Below are 22,716 nucleotides of genomic sequence, written 5' to 3'. Positions count from 1 at the left end.
CAAGCCACCATTAAAGCCACTGTAAACCAGTGGACAGGACTGAACCTTGTAGCTACACACATTGATCCAAGATGCTGCCTTCAGCCAATACAGATTATTCTAACTAGTGAAGCAACTGAACAATAAACACTCAGCCTTAAACTTATGTTCTAGTAAACACCTTCTGTAGTTCTGTCATTGGATAAATCCTTACATTTAGAAGTCTTCCTTCACAAATATTACATGCTAATGATGCTACTCTGATTTATATCATGCCTTCTCTCAGATGCAAGATCACTAACAGTGTTTAGATATCAAAGTCACATTACATTCACAAACAAGTAGAAACTCGGCAAATAGGTTTATTTCTATGAAAAATAGAATTCTAAACCACCACTAATTTGCCTCATAAGTAGCTAGCGGATAGCAATATGATTAAGCCCACTTTCTATCCTGGCATAGTCCACAGATCAGTTGATGTACTTAGACAAGGCTTGACACAAAACAAGCTAAAACGGAGAAGAATGATAATAGTATGCATGGACAATTAATGCAAGATTAATCATTCCAAGGAGTTGCACGCAAATAGCTGTGGCATGTGGGCAATCAAGGACAGGTTATATAGTTAGAAATCAAAGAGTATCAATATAACATTTCCATGAGAAAACATAAAATGCAAGCTTAAGATGCTATAAAGAAATTCATAGTATCAGCAAAATATTAGCCACATTGAGACAGTCAGACAGCACAACCTAGAAAAATGAGGAATACTTCTTATATCTTATCATAAACATGTGATGAAATAGACAAGGAGTAGACTGTTCCACTCAATTCAGTTGGAACAAGCAATGTGTCTTAGACTCTTCATTTCACAACTGGAGCGCCCTTTCGCACCTAAAATAGACTTTGATACAGATAGAACTCAGACACTCCAAATCAGACTGACAGTGTGTTTGATTGGCATTTGTATATAGGAAGGGAGTAAAAAATTAAGCTTCCTGTTAGAAAGGGAGGTGTAAAAAAAAATTTGCTTAAATTTTTCTTACAAATATTTCCAATGTATAGTGATATATTTCATCGAAGAGGGAAGGAAACCAACCACTTTCCCCCTCTGATTTGATGTCATATCCAAGTAAAAATACTTCTCTCTTTCCCTCCAAAGTTTCCAATACAATTATAGGGCCGTAGCAAGGCCAGGGCAGGTGGGGCGACCGCCCTGGGCCCCCAAATCAAAAGCCCATCTTCAGTTTAATAAGGCCCCAAAATAATTATTTATAAAAAAAAATTACAAAAATTAAAAGAAAAAAAGGAAGAAGCGTATTATAGCAAAACATTGAGTTTTAGTCTTACAGAATTTCAAACGCCTTTTGTTGTTCAACCTCCTTCCTCAATTCCTCCCTAATTTTTCTCCCAAAATATTCACTTTCCTAAGTGAATTTTGATTAACCCAAAAAAAAAACTGTCATTAATTCAATTCTATCCCCTTTTGTCGGTGATTTTATTCTTCAAAATGTATCTCAATTCAATTTTCAGGTCAGATTAATTCCTTCTCCTTCGTGATTATGATAAACGGTAATTTTATCCTTCAATTATCAACGGGAATTTATCTAATCATATATAATCCTCTTTGTATATTCTACTTTATTCATCAAAATCTTTTCTTTCTATGAAGTTTTCATAATCTTTACAATTTCTTTCTATCAAGAATTATAAAATTGGGGGAAAAAAATATCTAATTCATTGATTGGTTGAATTGGTTTGTTTGATAACTTTGATTGTTCTAATTGCTTCGACCGTCGACGACGACGAGAGCTACGGCCTACGGTATCATCACTTCATCAAAATGCTAGTATGCTAAGGTTAATTCTTATTTAACTTTTTAATTTTATACTTTTTCATTCCTAAATAAATCATAATGTAATTATGTAATTTTATTTTTATTTGGTTAATTTTACTAAAAAAAAATTCAATTGTTTTCTATTTTTCAGATTTGATTACTTGAGATGACATTTGTTTGGAGTGCAAATTGAGCGTACTAAGTCTTTTGTTCAATTGCTTAGGTGTTTTTGTTCTTTTCTATACTTATTAATTTATTATTGGCTTTGTTTGATAGAATGTTGCCTAGAAAATATTTATCTGGTAATGATAAGAGGAAAAAAAGAAAACGGGCAGAAGAGTTAATAGAATCTCAAAAGGGTGTCATTGACAAATTTTTTACTAAAGTAGTACAAGTAGAAGAGTCTTCTAATGAATTGGGTGAAGATGAAAATCATGAACAATTTAATGAGAATATAAATAATGAAAATCGTGATAATGAGGCAAATAAGCCTAATGAGGATGCGACTAATATGAATGAACCAGCGAATGTACCAAATACATCCGATGTTAATGATGTTGGCATTGATCAAGTAGTCCCTCCTTTAGATATTCGTGATCCTTAAAAATTGGGGTAATGTTGACATTAAAGGAAGGGATATTTTGATACAAAAAGGACTATTAGAGATTTGAACCTTGTGTTTCCAATTGATAACAAATTAAGGCATTTTTCATATGCCTATTATACTGAGAAGTTGAGTAATGGTGAGACTTTTGATAGTAAATGGTTGGTTTACTCAAAATTAGCTGATAAAGTATATTGTTTTTGTTGTAAATTGTTCACATCTCAAAATAACAAAACTTTTTTAGCAAGTGATGGTGTGAATGATTGGAAACATCTTGGTGAGAAACTCAAATTACATGAGAATAGTGGTGAGCATATGACTAATATGAACACTTGGTATGAAACAAGAGTGAGATTAGAATCGAATAAAGGCATTGATAAAGACTTGCAAGAGTCAATTTCAAAGGAAAAAGAGCGTTGGAGGCAAGTCTTGATTCGAATTGTTTCTGTTGTGAAATGTCTAGCTAAAAATAATTTAGCTTTTCGTGGATCTAATGGAAAACTTTATGATGATAGTAATGGTAATTTTTTGGGCTTAATTGAAATGATAGCTGAATTTGATTTGGTAATGCAAGATCATGTTAGACGTATTCAAAGCCAAGAAATTCACAAACACTACCTTGGTCCTCAAATTCAAAATGAGCTTATTTATCTTTTATCTCATGGTGTTCGGACTTCAATGATAAAAATAATAAAAGAGTCAAAATATTTTTCTGTAATCCTTGATTGTACCCCTGATGTGAGCCATCAAGAACAAATGACTTTGATAGTAAGATGAGTGAATGTATCAAGTGATAAAATCAAAATAGAAGAGTTTTTTTTAGAATTCTTAAAAGTAGATGACTACTGGTTTGGGACTTTTTAATGTATTGTTAGATGTATGTAAGTCCCTTGATTTGGATATTGATGATGTAAGGGGGCAAGGTTATGACAATGGCTCTAATATGAAAGGGAAACACCAAGGGGTTCAAAGGAGATTGCTTGAAATTAATTCAACGGCTTTTTATATGCCATGTACTTGTCATAGTCTTAATCTCACTCTTTCTAATATGGCACATTCTTGTGTTAAAGCTATTTCTTTTTTTGGAATTGTACAACGTATATACACATTATTTGCACAAACCACTAAAAGGTGGAAGATTTTAGTTGACAATGTCCCGAGTTTAACTGTTAAATCTTTGTGTAATACTAGATGGGAGAGTCGAATTAAGAGTGTTAAAGCTATAAGGTTTCAATCTCCTCAAATTAGATTAGCTTTGTTGTAATTGTATAATTCTAGTGGTGATGACGCTAATATTGCTAAAACAAAAAGTGAAGCCGAAAGTTTGGCTAATTCTCTTGCAAGTTTTGAATTTTTACTTGGCATGGTAATTTGGTATGACATTTTATTTGCTATTAACATTGTGAGTAAAAAGTTGCAATCTAAATTCATGAGTATTGGAGTTGTAATGAACGAAGTGCAAGGTATGATCACATATTTTGAGAAATATAGAATTGAAGGGTTTGATTCTAGTTTGAATACTGCCAAAATCATTGCACTTAATATGTATATAGAGCCAACATTTCCTAAAGCGTCGCATCACTAGAAAAAGACAATTTGATGAGAATGAGAATGACGATAATGATGAGGAAATACAATCACCCGAGGAATCTTTTAGAGTTAATTATTTTTTGGTGGTTGTTGATATTGCAATAGCTTCTTTGAAAAATAGATTTGAGCAATTGGAGGTATTTGATAACATTTTTGGTTTTTTATTCGATGCAAAAAGGTTGAAATAATTGGATAACGACGATTTAAGAAAATCTTGCACAAGTTTATATGACTACCTTTACTCATAATAATTTTTCGAATGTTGATGCAGATGATCTTTTTCTGAATTGAAAGTGTTACAAATGACTTTGCCAAATGATTTGATGTTAGCATTTGAAATTCTTGAGTTTGTCAAAGTTGCAGATTGTTATCCAAATGTTTCTATTGCCTATCAAATCATATTAACTATGCCGGTGACAATTGCATATGCTGAAAGAAGTTTTTCAAAGTTAAAATTACTAAAGACCTACTTGAGATCTTCAATGTCACGAGAAAGGTTGAATGGTCTAGCTACTTTATGTATTGAGAAAAATATGTTAGAACATATTAATGTAGAAACTATTATTAGTGACTTTGCATCTAGAAAGGCTCGTAGAAATATTTTCATATGAACGCTTAAGCTTTGATTTCAATGTTTTATCGATATGGAATTTGATGTTTTTAAAGATTATTATGCATAATAAAATATGTATTTTTTTTTGCCTACCCAATTTTTATTTTATTCTAAAATATTATATGTGAATTAGGGCCCAAATTTATGTCTTTGCCTCGGCCACCGAAATTTCTGAAACGACCCTCAATACAAACATAGAGAAAATAGTATACATAAACGCTTGAGCAACACCAGTCACCAGCCATAAGAGGTCTTAATAGCATACATAAACCCTCGTGTGGCAAGGGATAAAGGGGCAAATGATCCTACATAGATATGACTATGATTACCTAATTCCCTCCCCAACTCATATACCAAACATCCGGATTGCACTTCCCTACGATATTTCAGCCTTTCGGGTCACTCTAGATATGACAATTGCCTCAGTTGATCCCTATCCTTAATGATGTTTACCACCCAATTTAACCCGCTAATGTATGGTTGATATGTTATAAGAATTAGTACATGACTTTTCAATTTCCTGATAAACCAATTTCATCTGATACAAATATAGATAAATCACTTCAGAACCAAAGACATCCTTGCAAATTATATAATGAGTTCAGTAATTGAAGGTATTTCTTTCCTCGACACCGGTATAAGAAGTGCTAAGTGTAGGTCGTATCTAATGCAAACCAATTGCACAAAAATGACAATTCCAAATCTCATACAAGGTAAATAAATCAAATGCATACAATTTAACCTTCTTTATTGTGTTATCTCACTAGGTTATCTTGTTCATCAATGAAACAAAATCCTACTTACAAGCTTTCAAGCCACATTTCATATTAACTTTAATACTTCCCATAAATTTTGAATAGGTACAAAAAAAAAAAAAAAAAAAAAATGAATGCAAAAGCCTGACAAAATGAGCATGAAATTGATCTGTAATCGAACAAAACATTACTTTTCGAGCCACAATTCATAATTCCACAAAATTAATAGGTATGAAAATTCAACACAATTCTATTAACTCTAGTACGTAAATGAAAGCAATTAACAAAAATTCCAAAAGATAAACATCAAATTAATCGGAAGAACACAAAACTTACGTTAATATTTGAAGAATTTCGCGAAATTACTCCATTGATGTACCTTCTTGAATCAAAAAATCGCCAGAAAAATTGCGCGAACAGTATATTTTTCCATTGTTAAACTACTGAATTGAGATTTGAAAACATTCATTGAAGCTATAGAGACGAGAATAAGGGGAAAAAACGACGACAATCCCTAATTCATTTTTTTTTTTCTTTTTTTTTTTTTTTTTTTTGCTTTTGCGTTGGCTTTGGTTCTGAAAGTTTAGGATGTTTTGGCGCGCGTAATAACGACAAAATGGTGAAAAACAAATCAGGTCAAATCGTACCTCTATTTATTAGTGCTACCACCTACTCACTCCGTTTCGCACCAGTTATAACAGTAGACTTGGCTCATAGATTAAGAAAATTATAAACTAGACTTATAGGCTTATAATATAAACTATTATGGGTTGGGTTGATAGGAAAGAGAAATAATTAAATGTTTGTAAAAGTAGAGTTAGTGGAAGAGATAAATTATAAAATAATAGTGAATCCTTTCCAAATATAGTAGTGTTGCAACTAATATGAAACGGTCGAAAATGAAAAGTGTTGCAATTAATGCGAAACGGGGGGAGTACATATGTAAAATAATATGCCGGTCACCGAAAAAGTATTTCGAGGTGTATTCCATCTATATTTATTATTATATTTTTTTATTAATTTTTTGTTTTCTTTTTAAAATACATATTATGTAACAATTTCCTTTATAATCCAAATTAATAATACCCCACCCCTTTGTTAGGCTTTTTTTTTTTTAATTGACAATATGTATTTAAATAAAAAAAAAATTAAAATACCTGTAGTAATTTCTACTATCAAGCAATAGTAAATAAGGTACTTAAATGCATTATTATGTTGATATTGTTAGTTTCAAAATTCCAAAATTTCCCCACATTCACCAACCAAAATAATGTGGGGGAAATTTTGGATTTTTTAAACATTTTTGAAACTAATTATATCAAAAAAAAAATAATACATTTATTTACCATATTTACTATAGTGCGGTAATAGAAATTACTGACAAGATAAAGTCGTATCTCCTAATCAAAAGAATTACCTAAGTCCTCTAACTAAAACAAATAGGGAAGTAGGGTTGAATCCACAGGGAAACAAGTCTTTCTATTCCTAATTCATTAATATAATCTAAACTATTAAGTAACCAATTTATTTTTTAGGGGAATTAAACTAAAGGAACTAATTAAATTAACACGATTAAGAATTATTAGAATAACAATAAAACAAAGTCTAGGGTATAGGTTCGCCAATAAATAATATTGCAGAAAACATAGTAATCAATCATCAATTAATCAGATCATAAAGGGCTTTCGCTACGTATTACAATCACAGAATTAATCTACCGGTATTAAAACGCATCTCTCAAATCTTGACTTAACCATTTATAAATTAGCCTGCCTATTGAAATTAAGCCTAAACATTAATCCTCATTTCTCGAATCTCGAATCAATATTGTAAAACACATACAATTAAACCAGGCCTAATTTAATTGCATAGCATTAAATCAATCAAAGCATTGAAAATCAACAATAATAATTCACCCCTTCATATATTATTTATGGATCCCCACAACCCTAGAAATAAATTTACTCACACATATTAAAATTAAGCAAAGCAAATAAACAAGAAATGATTAAGCAAAGCAATTAAATTACTGAAAATAAAAGGGGAAGAAATTGTTACCAAAGTAAACGGAAATAATGAATTGCATAAACCAAAAGTGTATAGAGAGAACAATAGTAATAATCCAAAGCCTAAAGCTAAATCTGAGAAATTAACTAATGAGAAGAGGTACCCGTATCTAACTTAACAAAACGTATTTATACTTAAGCTCAAAAACAAATCCTAATTAAAAACAAAGTAAAAAAATCTTCGAAATCCTCTTCAGAATCACGCGCCCAATCGGGCAAAGATTCGCCCAGCCAGGCCCGCCTTTTTGCTTGAGAGGAGTCCCGCTCGCGATCGGTCGGGCGCGAACCAGGGCGAAGCGTTCTTCTTCTTTCTTCCTCGCTTGGCCGGGCGCGCCTTAGGGCGAGGCCACTACCTGGTCGGGTGAGCTCTCGGGCAAGGGATCATCTTTGATTGGGCCATTTTCTTGGCCCAATCCGGATTTCCTCTTTGGAGCCTTTATAGATCGGTCTAATGCCTCGATCTCTTCTTTGCCGAGCCCTTAATCACCAATTTGATAACTCTAACTGGTCTTGGGCTACGTAAAATGGTCATAAATCTCTAATGCTCGTAGTGGCTCCCATAAGTCCGGGTAATTGCTCCAAATCTGCAATTTCCTATAAAACAATACCAAATCTACGAAAACACTAGAAAACGTCTATTAGTAATAAAAGTGGCTCTAAAGAGTCAAAAATACTCCTAATTATGACCAAGGGAGGGGTAAAACACTATATAAAATGAACATATCAATTACTACAAGTATTTTGAAAAAAAAAATATTTAAATACATATGGACAATTCAAAAATAAAAATAAAAATCCTAATAAAGGGGTGGGACATTATTAATTTGGGTTGTACTGTACTGAAAATTGTTAACATAATATGTATTTTGAAAAGAAAACATAAAATTAATAACAAACAAAATAATAATAAATATAGATGGAATATTTCTCGCGATTATTTTTCGGTGACCGGCGTCCTATTTTGCACATATAGTACAAAAGGTGGTACCACTAATAGCAAATAGTTGAGTTCGTATTCTTTTGCACACACCGTTGATAGTTGGTATTATTTTAAGCCAATTTTCCTATAAAATTTTTTAAAATGTATTTAATGATTAACGAATGTAGTATAAAGTTAGTCAATATTCATCATATCATATATACATTAAATTTCCTTAATTCGATGTAAGATTGTAAAAATGTCAGGTAAAGTTTTGGGTAAGACGGACTCGCCGTGAGTCCGCCACCAACACACACAACACCATCCATTCATCAACTCTCGCTAAAATCAAAATCCAAGCATCATCACCTCGTTACCCACTTCCATCATCTTCCTCCACCACCACTTCCACCATCTTCTTTGTTTTGGGTTTCTTTGTCTGCGTTTTCGATGGAATTTTTCGGCGGAGAAGACATGGAGTTGGGTTTTGGGGTTTTGATTTGCTGCGGCGAGTACGGCGGAGAGAGATAATGGTGGTGGTTTTGGCGGCAACACTACAGTTGGAGTGTAAAAGATGCTTTGTTCGATGTAATGAAGAGCTAAAGAGAAAATACTGTAGGTATGGAAGAAGAAAGAGGGTCAGTAGTGAAGGAGAAAATAATGTCAGGTCAGGTATTAGATTATTATTGTTTGGTATTAGATTATTATTGTTTGGTATTAGACTATAATTGATTGGTATTAAATTATTATTGTCAGGTATTAGATGTAGGGTTTCGTAGTGACCCGACACTACGCGGAAGGAAACCCACCAAGACCCGCTCCTTAATTAAAGCAATTAAACAAGCATAATAAACTTAATCAAACAAGATTAAGAACAAGAATTATACCTTTGACGCGTGCTTCGCTCCTAAAGAGCTCTTACTTCAAAATCCCAAAAAGACGAGATCTCCGACGGATCGTACCCTCGACCCGACCCGAGCGTCCCAAGTCTTGAAGGTTAGTCAAGACCCGGACAAAATTAACTATGAGTTTTACGAATCAAAGGTTTACTCTTTTCTAGAGTTGCCTTTTTAATTTCACTTAAGGTTGTTTCAAATCCTAACACCAAGCTTGGTATTTATAGGGAAATGATCCCTTGATTCTCATTCCCCAACCAATTTGGGAGAATGTATATTTTGCTAATTAATTTATTTCTAAAATAAATTAATAAACAAAACTAATTACAATGCAACAAGTGTCAAATAGAGAGAAAAGGTTAGGTGAGGACCATGAATGGGTGGGGGGACCATTGCCTTGTTCCTCAAGGCCTTGCCCAAGCTTGGTCCCCACCCCTCACCAAAACCGTCACCCTATGGATAGCTGGGCTGGCAGCCTGCCTTGGCTGCCAAGGCTGCCAGCTGGCGCCTAGCACCAAGGCTGGGCAGCCAGCCAGCTTGGTGTGCTAGCATGCACTGGCCTAGCACACATCAGCCCTAGCACGCTGCGAGCGGCTAGGCGCTAGTGCTGCTAGCCTAGTGCTGTTGTTGCCTAGTACTCCCTCGTACACACTCTCGCACAGGCCCCCTCGCATAGGGCCTCTCGCACTGCCATCCAGCTAGGCCAGCATGCGCATACCCAGCCAGCGCACTACGCACGCAAGGCCTAGCATGCGTGCTGCTAGCGAGCCACGCATGCTGGGCTTGGTGCTCCTTGCTAGCATGTTGTGCTTGGTGCTGCCATGCGAAGGCACGCACGCAAGCACACAGCTAGGTGCCTCATTGCGAGGCTGCTGGGCGACGGTGCACACGCACACGCACACACGCATGTGCCTAGCACTGCGATGGTGCTGTGCTTGATGCTAGGGTGTTGCGAGAGCGCCTATGCACACACACGCACACGAGGGTGCAGTGCTTGGTGCGACAGGGCTGCGATGGTGCGAGGCATGTACGCACAGGCCCATACGCCATTGCCTAGCACTGCGATGGCCGTGCTTGGTGCGACAGGCCAGCGATAGCGCCCATGAGCACCCAGGCACCCAGCCTAGCACGCTTCTAGCTGCGATGGGCTGCCTGGTGCTTGTGAGGCTTGCGATAGCTGCCCTGCGCACCCAGGCACCCATGCTAGCTTGCGATGGGCTGCCAGGGCGCGCCTAGGCTGCGATGGTGCCTAGCACACCATGGTGCGCCTAGCACACACATGGTGCACCTAGGCTTGCGATGAGCTAGCCTAGCCTAGCTACGGCTACGCTCATACTTGTTGCTTGTGATTTTGCGACGCTCGATCTCGACGCCCTAGGCTCAATTTCCGACGTCTGTATTCGTAAAACTCTGTCGACTCATTAAATCCTTTCAGATTAATTCGTCGTCTCGGATCGGCGATTCGATTGGGTTCGACCCGAAGGGTTCAGTTAAGATTAAGCTGTAATATCAATTGTACCTTAATATTACTGATCGGAAGCAGCCTCCACCTAGGCATTCCGATCACTTGACCTTACTAAAAAATTAGCTCTGTAATAATTCTGAACCCTCTATCGGAAGAATACACTTGTTGGAAGGACACCATTCCTTTCAATCTCCCACTTGTATAGCTCATTTCCTTTGTCTCTTAATGTTTCTTCGTGAACTATAAGGTAAGATTCTTTGTCATCCTTATTACGTTCAGAAGTGTTTCTCGATCTCCGAGTTCGACTGTCAATAAGCAGATGATTTCTAAAATCCATCTGAGCATGGCCATGCATTTTCACAGTCTCACTCTTCGAGCGGCCTTTTAAACAACAAAACATTTTCCCTATTGTTAGTAGGGGGACAATCTCAGTCTTGTATTGTAAGTTCTTCTTACTAAGAGAACATAGACTCCCGAGTGTTCCCGTTATGATCCCCAGTTACGGCAGACGTTTGGAAACATCAAAGAGTCCAGTACTCAAACAAGAAAACGTCACAGTACTCATGGTCGGAGGAAATAAGTTCCGATAATCATAATGAGAAATGTACTTATGACAAAATTTTAATCTTTCTTAAAGTACTCTCATAGGTCTTATCCAATACAGTTCTAAACTGTACCTGTGCAAATGATTTATGACTGTCACGTCCTCGCAGCACAAGAAACGGTGTTGTAAATCATACTACACACTAATCTATGGCGGTCATCAATCGTCCATCTGTTAGATGACCTCGATTAGGGATACTTTTCGATTTAATATTCAATGTTCACTTAACAGGTGTTTCTTTATCCAAGACATGGTCTTGATACCCTGTTTTGAATATTTTCATAAATCGAATGGACTCATTATTTAATTCTAAACCACAATTAAATAGTAATGGAGTGAATGATAATTTTGCACAAAAATTAATTACTCCATTAATGAATGGTTTTAGTACAGTGTCTTACATTAAATCAACCCGTTTAATTAAAACACATGTACAGGGAATTTCAAAGCCAGTCTCCAACATGCTTGATTCCCATTGCCTCAACGTGTTTGTTGTGTTTCACTTGAGGCAAAGGTTTAGTCAAAGGATCGGCTACATTATCATCCGTGCCGATCTTACAAATTCTGATTTCACCTTCGGATTTTCATTCCCTTATCATGTGAAATCGCCTTTGCACATGTTTGACCTTCTGGTGTTCTCTTGGCTCCCTGGCCTGAGCGATAGCTCCATTATTATCACAATAAAGGTCTATCGGTCTCTTGATTGAGGGCACAACACCAAGTTCATTGATGAACTTGCGAATCCAAACAGCTTCCTTGGCAGCTTCCGAAGCGGCCAAGTACTCGGCTTCAGTTGTAGAGTCTGCAGTGGTGCTCTGCTTGGCACTCTTCCAGCTAAACGCTCCTCCATTCAGACAGAATATATACCCCGACTGTGACTTGAAGTCGTCTCTGTCAGTCTGGAAGCTAGCGTCGGTGTAACCTTCAACAACCAGTTCTTTGTGGCCTCCATACACCAGGAATCTATCCTTGTTCCTTTTCAGGTACTTAAGGATGTTCTTGGCCGCAGTCCAATGCGCCTCTCCTGGGTTCAATTGGTATCGACTCGTTGCACTCAGGGCATACGATACATCTGGCCTTGTACATATCATGGCATACATGATCGATCCGATTAGCGAAGCATATGGGATCTGATTCATTCTTTCTCGCTCAACAGGTGTTTGTGGACACTATTTCTTGCTGAGAGTTATGCCATGGGACATGGGTAGATGCCCTCTCTTGGCATTTTCCATGTTGAATCGATCCAGTACCTTATCAATGTAAGTACTCTGGCTTAATCCAATCATCCTCTTAGATCTATCCCTGTAGATCTTGATGCCCAATATGTACTATGCCTCTCCTAAGTCCTTCATTGAAAAGCACTTTTCCAACCAGCCCTTTACGGACTCCAATAATTTTGTGTTGTTTCCAATAAGCAGTATGTCATCGACATACAGGACTAGGAATGCAATATCACTCCCACTGACCTTCTTGTATACACAAGACTCATCTGGATTCTTGATAAAACCAAACTTTCTAATGGCTTCATCAAATCGCAGATTCCAACTTCTGCTGGATTGCTTTAGTCCATAAATGGACTTCTTGAGCTTGCAAACCTTTCCAACGTTTCCTGGATCGACAAAACCTTCTGGCTGTGTCATATACACAGTTTCTTCCAAAATCCCATTAAGAAAGGCGGTTTTGACATCCATTTGCCATATTTCGTAATCGTAATATGCAGCAATCGCTAGGATGATCCGGACGGATTTTAGCATTGCAACTGGTGAAAAAGTTTCGTCATAGTCAATCCCGTGGACTTGTCTATAACCTTTTTCCACCAGTCTAGCTTTGTATATCGATACATTTCCATCCTTGTCTGTCTTCACTTTGAAGATCCATTTGCAACCAATGGGTGTATAACCTTCAGGCAAATTCACCAAGTCCCAGACTTGATTTTCAGACATGGAGTCCATCTCGGATTTCATGGCCTCTTGCCATTTTACAGAGTCGGGGCTCGTCATAGCTTGCTTGTATGTCGCCGGCTCATCACCATCCATAACTAGGATGTCCTGATCATCAGTTAAGACGATACCGAGGTATCTCTCTGGTTGAGATCTTTGTCGTTGCGACCTACGTAGGGTAATTGGTTGAGCATTTACATTGTCTGTTTGACTCTGACCAGTCTTCTTAGATACTTCCAAAGTATCTAGATTGTCAGTTTTGTCAGGTTGACATTGTTGCTCGTCCTCTCGAACTTCGTCAAGTTCGATTTTCCTCCCACTTGTCATTTTGGAAAGGTGATCCTTCTCTAAAAAGACACCATCACGAGCAACAAACACTTTGTTCTCGGATTTATTGTAGAAGTAATACCCTTTGGTTTCTTTTTGGATATCCCACAAAGAAACACTTATCCGATTTGGGGTGAAGTTTGTCCGAAATTAATCGCTTGACATATGCTTCGCATCCCCAAATCTTGAGAAAAGACAACCTAGGAGGTTTCTTAGTCCATAATTCATATGGAGTCTTTTCAACAGCTTTTGACGGAGCTCTATTCAGTGTTAGTACTGCTGTTTGTAGCGCATGTCCCCAGAACGAGATAGGGAGTTCGCTAAGACCCATCATTGACCGAACCATGTCTAACAAGGTCCGATTCCTCCGTTCGGACACTCCGTTCCATTGAGGAGTTCCGGGAGGTGTCAACTCTGAAAGAATGACACATTCTTTCAAGTGATCGTCGAATTCATGGCTCAAATATTCGCCACCTCGATCCGATCGAAGTGCTTTAATTTTCTTGCCAAGTTGATTTTCAACTTCTTTCTGAAATTCTTTGAACTTTTCAAAGAATTCATATTTATTTGACATTAAGTAGATATAGCCATATCTACTATAATCGTCGGTGAAAGTAATGAAATATCGGTAACCTTGTCTTGCGGGTGTGCTCATAGGTCCACATACATCCGTGTGTATTAGACTTAATAAGTCACTTGCCCTTTCTCCCAACTTGGAGAATGGTTGTTTTATCATCTTGCCTAATAAGCATCCTTCGCAATTTTCAAACGACTCTAAGTCAAATGAGTCAAGAGCACTTTCTTGAAGAAGTTTCTTGATGCGTTTGATGTTAATATGGCCAAGACGACAATGCCACAAGTAGGTTTGATTCGACTCGATGGTCTTAGCTAGTGGTATCAACTTTTGTCTAGTCTTATGTAAAACATGCAATTTAATTGAACATAAATTTGTAAGACAAACTTGAAACAACTATTGTCAAAAGTCTTACATTTGAAATTTCTAGGTGTCCAGCACCATGGATCATAGTATGTTCAAAGCATGATGAAAACTAGAAATAGTTTGATTACATATCATAGACAAAATAGTGCATGCAAGCACGACCGAAAAAACCATCTTCGTCGTCTTCTTGCTCTTGCACCAACACTTGATAAGCTTCTCACTTGGTCCCTGAAAAGGCAACATTAAGTGAGTCATACTTGGTATCCAATACCTTATGATAAGCTTAATCCACAAGTGTTAAGGAAGATACCTGAGGCGGTCGGAGTGATCCCCTCTTCCTTGGTGAGCATGCATTCCCTCTTGTAATGGCCTTGCATGCCACAATGGAAGCATCTCATCTTTGCCTTGACCTTCTTGAACTCCTTCTTCTTAGCTCTCAAGGGCCTTTTGGTCATTCCATAGGCAGTGGCTTGGCTAAGTAGTTGCACCACCTCCTTGAGGGAGCATGTCTCCTTTCCCGCAGCGATATGCACTCTAAGTGCATCATAGCCCGAGTGGAGTGAAGAAAGCAAGATATGCCCCGCCATCTCATCTTCCAATGGAATTCCAAAAAGCTGCATGTGTTTGAAGAGCCTAGTCATTCCAAGCACATGAGGTCGAAGGGGCATGCCGGGTCTCAATTTAGCATTGTAGACCTTGGTCCAAAGCCGTCGCCTTTCTTTAGCAAGACATCCCACATTTGGTGGCTTAATCCTCATGTTTGAAAGTGACCTAGTCAAGTCAAACACGAGTCCATCAAAGTTGCCATTGTCACTCTTGGTGACTCTTATATTGACAACGTCCTCAAGTGCTTTGAGGAACATGTCCGGAAGGTAGGAGGAAAGAGTTTCCTTCCAATCTTCCGGGATGGAATTTGCCATGAGTCGTGAGACCCTTTTGCAATTGGAAGAACATTCTTCATGAGCCTCGTCGGTCATGATCCCTTTGGCAAAGAAGCTTGGAATGGGAGTATCTAGAGTATACTCCAAGGAACAATTCCGGAGAGTTCTCCTGAGTTCCTCCTCCCATTCCTTAAAGTTGACCAAGTTTAAGGGAAAGGCCAACTTTTCGGGGAGTTCCGGGCATATTTGGTTGTTGTTTGAGTTACTTGCAGACATGATTTCTACAATTGAAAGAATTTGAAGTGAAAAACCATTCATACATCAATAAGTTGAAATTTAAAGCGTTCATGCACGTATTCACACTTATTGAACATTTTATCCACGCATCTTAAAATGTCCCTTATGGGCGAGAATAAAATGATTCCGAGATCCCAAAGATCAAGAAATTGTTAAGCATGCTTTGGCTTGTCTTAACCATTAAATATCTTAAGGTAAGCAATCCAATTGCTAATAGCTCCAAGCTACTCTCGTTTTGATAAAATGTCGCATCTAATGCATTCCTGACATTTTATCTCTTTTTCCACGACATCTAAGGACTCCTTACTGATATCGTTGAGCTTAACCAAGACAACTTGTATACCTAGTACACCTTACGTTCCTAGGGAAGTAGTGATGCCTCGCTTTGGCGTAATCCATCACGTACGCGCATTAGTTCGGTAAGTGTTGTTCTTGGAACGGAAAATTTTAGCTCAATATTATTAAGGGACCTAGGGTTTCTATGTTGGTTGATTTAAGTGAACTTAACTAATCATCGCAACATTATAGAAATCCTAGACATGCATCTAGCAATCATATATAATAACAATATATAAGGCATAAAATAGATACATTTGGCAACTAGCATGACCCCTTGAAATCTTCAATTTCCATGGGTCTTCATCTTGGCTCGTCTTCATCGAAACGCCGTCTTGAGACATCTTGGCCAAAATGAAATAAAAGAAGCTAGCTAGAACGACTAAGATTAATCTAATTAGTACAAAAATACTTAACGGTTCGTAGACCGTATTTAGATTTACAAAAATACATAACGGAGCGCAGTCCGTATTTTCTATCCTAGTCGGGCCCCACTAGTTGCCATTTTCAAAAAACCTGTTTTGAAAGCAATCTTTCATTCACCCGTTCACAATTTGTGAACGGCCCATGCAATTTTACGAAATACATAATTAAACACGCACAACTAGTAACTAATTTAGGTCGTTAATCCAATTAACGCTCCTAATTAAAACTAGTCAAAGTGGTTTAATCCATTATTTCTAAACGCAAAATGCTAACGCATTTAATTAAGCTCCCACTAAATTCTGCATCCGTACTTAATTAATCCGATTAATTAAGTCGGCATAACCCATAATTTGTCAAAATTTTGCAAAATTGAAAATCGAGGTTTTTATCCTTGTTAAAATAATTAATCAAAATTATTAACACGGAAAAATCGCAAAATCATAGCTCAAGTACTAAGCAAAAAATGGCATCATCCTATGATGCATGACGCACCATGGCTGCTAGGCAGCCCATGGCCCCTGCGCCATGGTGCGTGGTGCTGGCAGCTAGCAAGTGTGCCTAGCACAACCTGCCTAGCTAGCTAGCACCAGCAGCATGCTACGCATGCTAGCAGCTTGCTGGCACAAGCATCAGAGGGTTGGCTGGCTAGGGCTTACTGCCTCGCTGCCCAGCAGCAGCACAAGCGTACCAGCAGCCTAAGGCCCCTATGCGCCAGCTCACGCACCACACAGCAGACCCCTCCTCGCCACACAGCCACGCACCTTGCGATGCACAGCCATATGCGCACCACAGGCAGCCTACATATGGGCTGCTAGGCAGCCCGGCTAGCCTTGGTGACGCTTTGTGGCTTTGCATCGTTTTGCGTGCATTTTACTCGGAATTTTAATTCCGATTTGTGTGTGACAATAATCAATTCTAAATCAAATTTTAGAATCAATTTGAGGGAAAATAAAATAAAACGAAATTAAGTCTAACTTAAACAAATTTATTTTATTGGTGCACAAGCCTAAATTTATCCAAAAAGTCCATTTTGAACAAAATTAGGTCAAACTTTATGCTTAAAATAAAATGAGCTATGTCCAAAATCAATCTTGCCAATATGAAAATTAATAATGGATTTGACAAAAGGGAGTTAAAAAATAAATTAACCATCCAATGATAAAAAATTTCCAACTTGCATACTTGTGTAAAATACCAAGATTACATCTTCCAATATGAAGATTAATCAAATTTTACTCACAAGTAATTGAACTTAATGGATTTAGTCAACCAAAACATGAAAAAATCCAAACTTTGTTCAACATGGAATTTAGGGTTAGGGTTCCAATCATTTAAACATTTAAAGATTAGAACTTTAACATTATTTGGGAACTTAAAATACAAAATCACAACAAGTTTTCACACCTTATTGCAATTTATTTGCAAAATTTGTGAAAAACAAGTTTATGTGATAAATTGGTATATCAACTTAAGCACTAATAAACACTCCATTATTATGCTCAAGGATATTTTAAAATCAGTAGATTAGTGATGCAAATGTGCATTTCATCTAACCTTATAATGCTTGCATTAATCAAGGCTTAAAAAGAATTAAAATTTTCGTTGAAAAACGAAAAACCCCAGAAAAATGGGTTTTTGGTTCGAATTTGGCTTCTGGATAATCCTAAAAGGGTTGAAACAGTTCCAGAATGTCGATTCCACCCAAAAATCACTATTTTTGAGCCAAAATCTGGGTTCGACAGCCAAATCGAAAATAAAATCGAGTTTTAAAAGATAATTAAAACGAGCATCTAATCTAATTAGATGAACATGAACCAGAAAGTTAAATTCTTTAAAACACCTTAATTAAACAATAATTGCAAAAATTAAAAGGAGCGTGGCTCCGATACCGTTGTAGGGTTTCGTAGTGACCCGACACTACGCGGAAGGAAACCCACCAAGACCCGCCCCTTAATTAAAGCAATTAAACAAGCATAATAAACTTAATCAAACAAGATTAAGAACAAGAATTATACCTTTGACGCGTGCTTCGCTCCTAAAGAGCTCTTACTTCAAAATCCCGAAAAGACGAGATCTCCGACGGATCGTACCCTCGACCCGACCCGAGCGTCCCAAGTCTTGAAGGTTAGTCAAGACCCGGACAAAATTAACTATGAGTTTTACGAATCAAAGGTTTACTCTTTTCTAGAGTTGCCTTTTTAATTCCACTCAAGGTTGTTTCAAATCCTAACACCAAGCTTGGTATTTATAGGGAAATGATCCCTTGATTCTCATTCCCCAACCAATGTGGGAGAATGTATATTTTGCTAATTAATTTATTTCTAAAATAAATTAATAAACAAAACTAATCACAATGCAACAAGTGTCAAATAGAGAGAGAAGGTTAGGTGAGGACCATGAATGGGTTGGGGGACCATTGCCTTGTTCCTCAAGGCCTTGCCCAAGCTTGGTCCTCACCCCTCACCAAAACCGTCACCCTATGGACAGCTAGGCTGGCAGCCTGCCTTGGCTGCCAAGGCTGCCAGCTGGCGCCTAGCACCAAGGCTGGGCAGCCAGCCAGCTTGGTGTGCTAGCAAGCAGTGCTAGCATGCACTGGCCTAGCACGCATCAGCCCTAGCACGCTGCGAGCTGCTGGGCGCTAGTGCTGCTAGCCTAGTGCTGCTGCTGCCTAGTACTCCCTCGCACACACTCTCGCACAGGCCCCCTCGCATAGGGCCTCTCGCACTGCCAGCCAGCTAGGCCAGCATGCGCATACCCAGCCAGCGCACTACGCACGCAAGGCCTAGCATGCGTGCTGCTAGCGAGCCACGCATGCTGGGCTCGGTGCTCCTTGCTAGCATGTTGTGCTTGGTGCTGCCATGCGAAGGCACGCACGCAAGCACACAGCTAGGTGCCTCATTGCGAGGCTGCTGGGCGACGGTGCACACGCACACACGCATGTGCCTAGCACTGCGATGGTGTTGTGCGTGATGCTAGGGTGTTGCGAGAGCGCCTATGCACACACACGCACACGAGGGTGCAGTGCTTGGTGCGATAGGGCTGCGATGGTGCGAGGCATGTACGCACAGGCCCATACGCCAGTGCCTAGCACTGCGATGGTCGTGCTTGGTGCGACAGGCCAACGATAGCACCCATGAGCACCCAGGTACCCAGCCTAGCACGCTGCTAGCTGCGATGGGCTGCCTGGTGCTTGTGAGGCTTGCGATAGCTGCCTTGCGCACCCAGACACCCATGCTAGCTTGCGATGGGCTTCCAGGGCGCGCCTAGGCTGCGATGGTTCCTAGCACACCATGGTGCGCCTAGCACACACATGGTGCACCTAGGCTTGCGATGAGCTAGCCTAGACTAGCTACGGCTACGCTCATACTTGTTGCTTGTGATTTTGCGACGCTCGATCTCGACGCCCTAAGCTCGATTTCCGACGTCTGTATTCGTAAAACTCTGTCAACTCATTAAATCCTTTCAGATTAATTCGTCGTCTCGGATCGGTGATTCGATTGGGTTCGACCCGAAGGGTTCAGTTAAGATTAAGCTGTAATATCAATTGTACCTTGATATTACTGATCGGAAGCGGCCTCCACCTAGGCATTCCGATCACTTGACCTTATTGAAGAATTAGCTCTGTAATAATTCTGAACCCTCTATCGGAAGAATACACTTGTTGGAAGGACACCATTCCTTTCATTAGATTATTATTGTTTGGTATTAGATTATTATTATCATGTATTAGATTATTATTGTCAGACATATTGGACTCATGATGAGTCCTATCTCACGCAAAACTTTCTCAAGATGTTGCATCGACAAAGCACTTTAATATGAAGTTTTTTTTAGGAACACATATCTTTTTTGAAATTTATAGATTGCTAATATGGCGCGTAAATTGTCATTTCACACACTATTTATATCTATCTATACTTAGTACTTAAAAAAACAAACCAACACAAGCCAAAGTGTCACATGTCTTCCTTCCTTTTTACCTTTCTTCATTCTTTTTTCATGAGTTCAATTAATGTTTTTATTTTTCCTTTAGCTTCTCCCTTTATTTATTAACAACTCTTCATATTATGTAACTTCTATTTTAATTCCACAAAAAATTGAATTTCTTAACTTGTTCCTCTTCTCCCTCCATCTTTCAATTGAATTTAATCACATTTGTCACTCAATTTTTTGACTCCTTATCTTCCCCCCAATCTATCTCCAAATATAAATACAAGTTTTCAATAAAGTTCCAAAAAAATATTAGAAAATCAAACTTTTAATGTAAATGAAGTTGCAAAGACGGAAGACTTGATTTTGACAAGAAAAATGAAGAGTTTCGTTTAATAAAATTATGAAAATTATATTCTGTAGTAAATATGACATTGCTTGCATATCATAGGGACATTATTTTCAAGATATTAAGTGCACTCTAAGAGATGTAGATTTGGTATTTATAGGAATTTTATAATTTCATATTTGACGTAAAATTACAACAAGGGTTTGGTATTTAGTTTTTTTAATAATAAGAATTATTGATTAACTATAATGCAATTAGATAGTTTGATTTTACGATTAAGCCATTTTTATTTTATTTTTTTTACAATTATTACTTTGTTGATTATTTGTAGAAAGAGTAGATTTTGCTATTTTTTTAGCTAGGCTTTTGAAGCTTGCACAAATACAACAATTATAAGGGATCACCGACAATTAGTCAACAAGTGAACGCAAATGTCGCCTCTTTCGACATTCTTTTTCTATAAATCATACTATGCATATTCATCCAAATTAATCCATTAGTATTCCTATTTTTCAAAATAAAAACCAATAGAATACAATTTATTTATTTATTTTTTTAATAAGTTTTATCAAATGTTCTGGAAAAAAAAGGTTAGAAATCATACCAAGTATTTTTTTTTTAAATAATCATACCAAGTATTAATAACAATAATAAAAATAAAAAAAAAAACATTAAAACCTAAATAATTTGTAAAATGCTATAAGATGTGAAAAGACTATGAAATTAAGTTATTCAAGTAATTTGTAAAGTTTTGAGTATAAATATATAATAATTTATGCACAGCCCCTGTGTAGAACGTACTCAAAAACTAGTTAGCAGTGATTATTTACCATAAACTTATTCACTTATGCCAGTTATCACGCTTGTTTTATCAGTTTACTTGTGACTTTTAGTTTGTACTTAATCACTTTCTAATATTGCTTTTCTCTTATCATTGACTAAATGTAATTGTTCAACCAATCAATGAAAAGTAATTCTAGTTGGAGTTATCAATCACCTTTGATTACCAAGGATAAACTAGTGTGTCACAGCTCATAGTGTATTATATTTTAAGTTGTGCATAAATGATTATATATTAGGTAAACCCAATTTATCACCTACTTATTTCCAATACTTTCTTTATATTATTGTTAAAGTCTAACTGGGTACAATAAGAATAGTTTACATTGGACCATAAGCTCATAGCACTAGTCGGTGGATGATCAACTAGCCTATTGGTTAAAGTTATGAAGGATACTACTCAATAACTAAGATTAAATCAAGTTTTCATCATATCCCCTCAAACCTAAAGTAGACTATAGAGAAATCAATGTTAGGATATATAGGATACAATAAATCAAACCCCCTCCCCCAAATCACCCCTCCCTCGCGCCTCCGCCCCTGAAAGTCCGAATCCAAACCCCCACCCTCGAAATCACCCCTCTCTTCCCCCATCGTGAAATCACCCTATTCGATCATCCTTTTCCCCCACCCCAAAACCACCTAAGACACTTCCCACACCCTTGAAAATCTAACCCTAGCCAATCACCATTAGTGGTTGAGAAAGAAAAAAAGAGAGAAATCCGCCAAAGGTGGGAAAGGGAAGGGAAGGGAGGGAGATGAGTTGACAGGAAAGGGGAATGAGATAAGGAGGAAGGTTGACAGAAAGTCACCGACGAGGGGGAGGAGGAAGGTGGTGTGGAAATGGAGGATAAAGAAAAGGTTAGGGAAAGGAAGGATATAAATTTTTTTTTTTAAATTAACTTATTTATAAGGTCACCAATCATTTGAGCCTTAAAAAAAAAAAAAAAAACACCCACCCGAAACCACAGAATAATCAAAAGTACTCCATCCGTTTCATATTTATCGCAACAGTAGGTCTTGCACAAAGTTTTAGGAATTTTATAGGGTAGGGATAATATAGTGAATTTTATAATATAAAGTATAGTTAGTGGAGATATATTTAATTGTTTATAAGAGAGA

This window comes from Chenopodium quinoa, unplaced genomic scaffold (genome assembly GCF_001683475.1).
Source record: "Chenopodium quinoa cultivar QQ74 unplaced genomic scaffold, ASM168347v1, whole genome shotgun sequence".
Taxonomy (NCBI): domain Eukaryota; kingdom Viridiplantae; phylum Streptophyta; class Magnoliopsida; order Caryophyllales; family Amaranthaceae; genus Chenopodium; species Chenopodium quinoa.
This window is presented reverse-complemented; position numbering follows the sequence as displayed.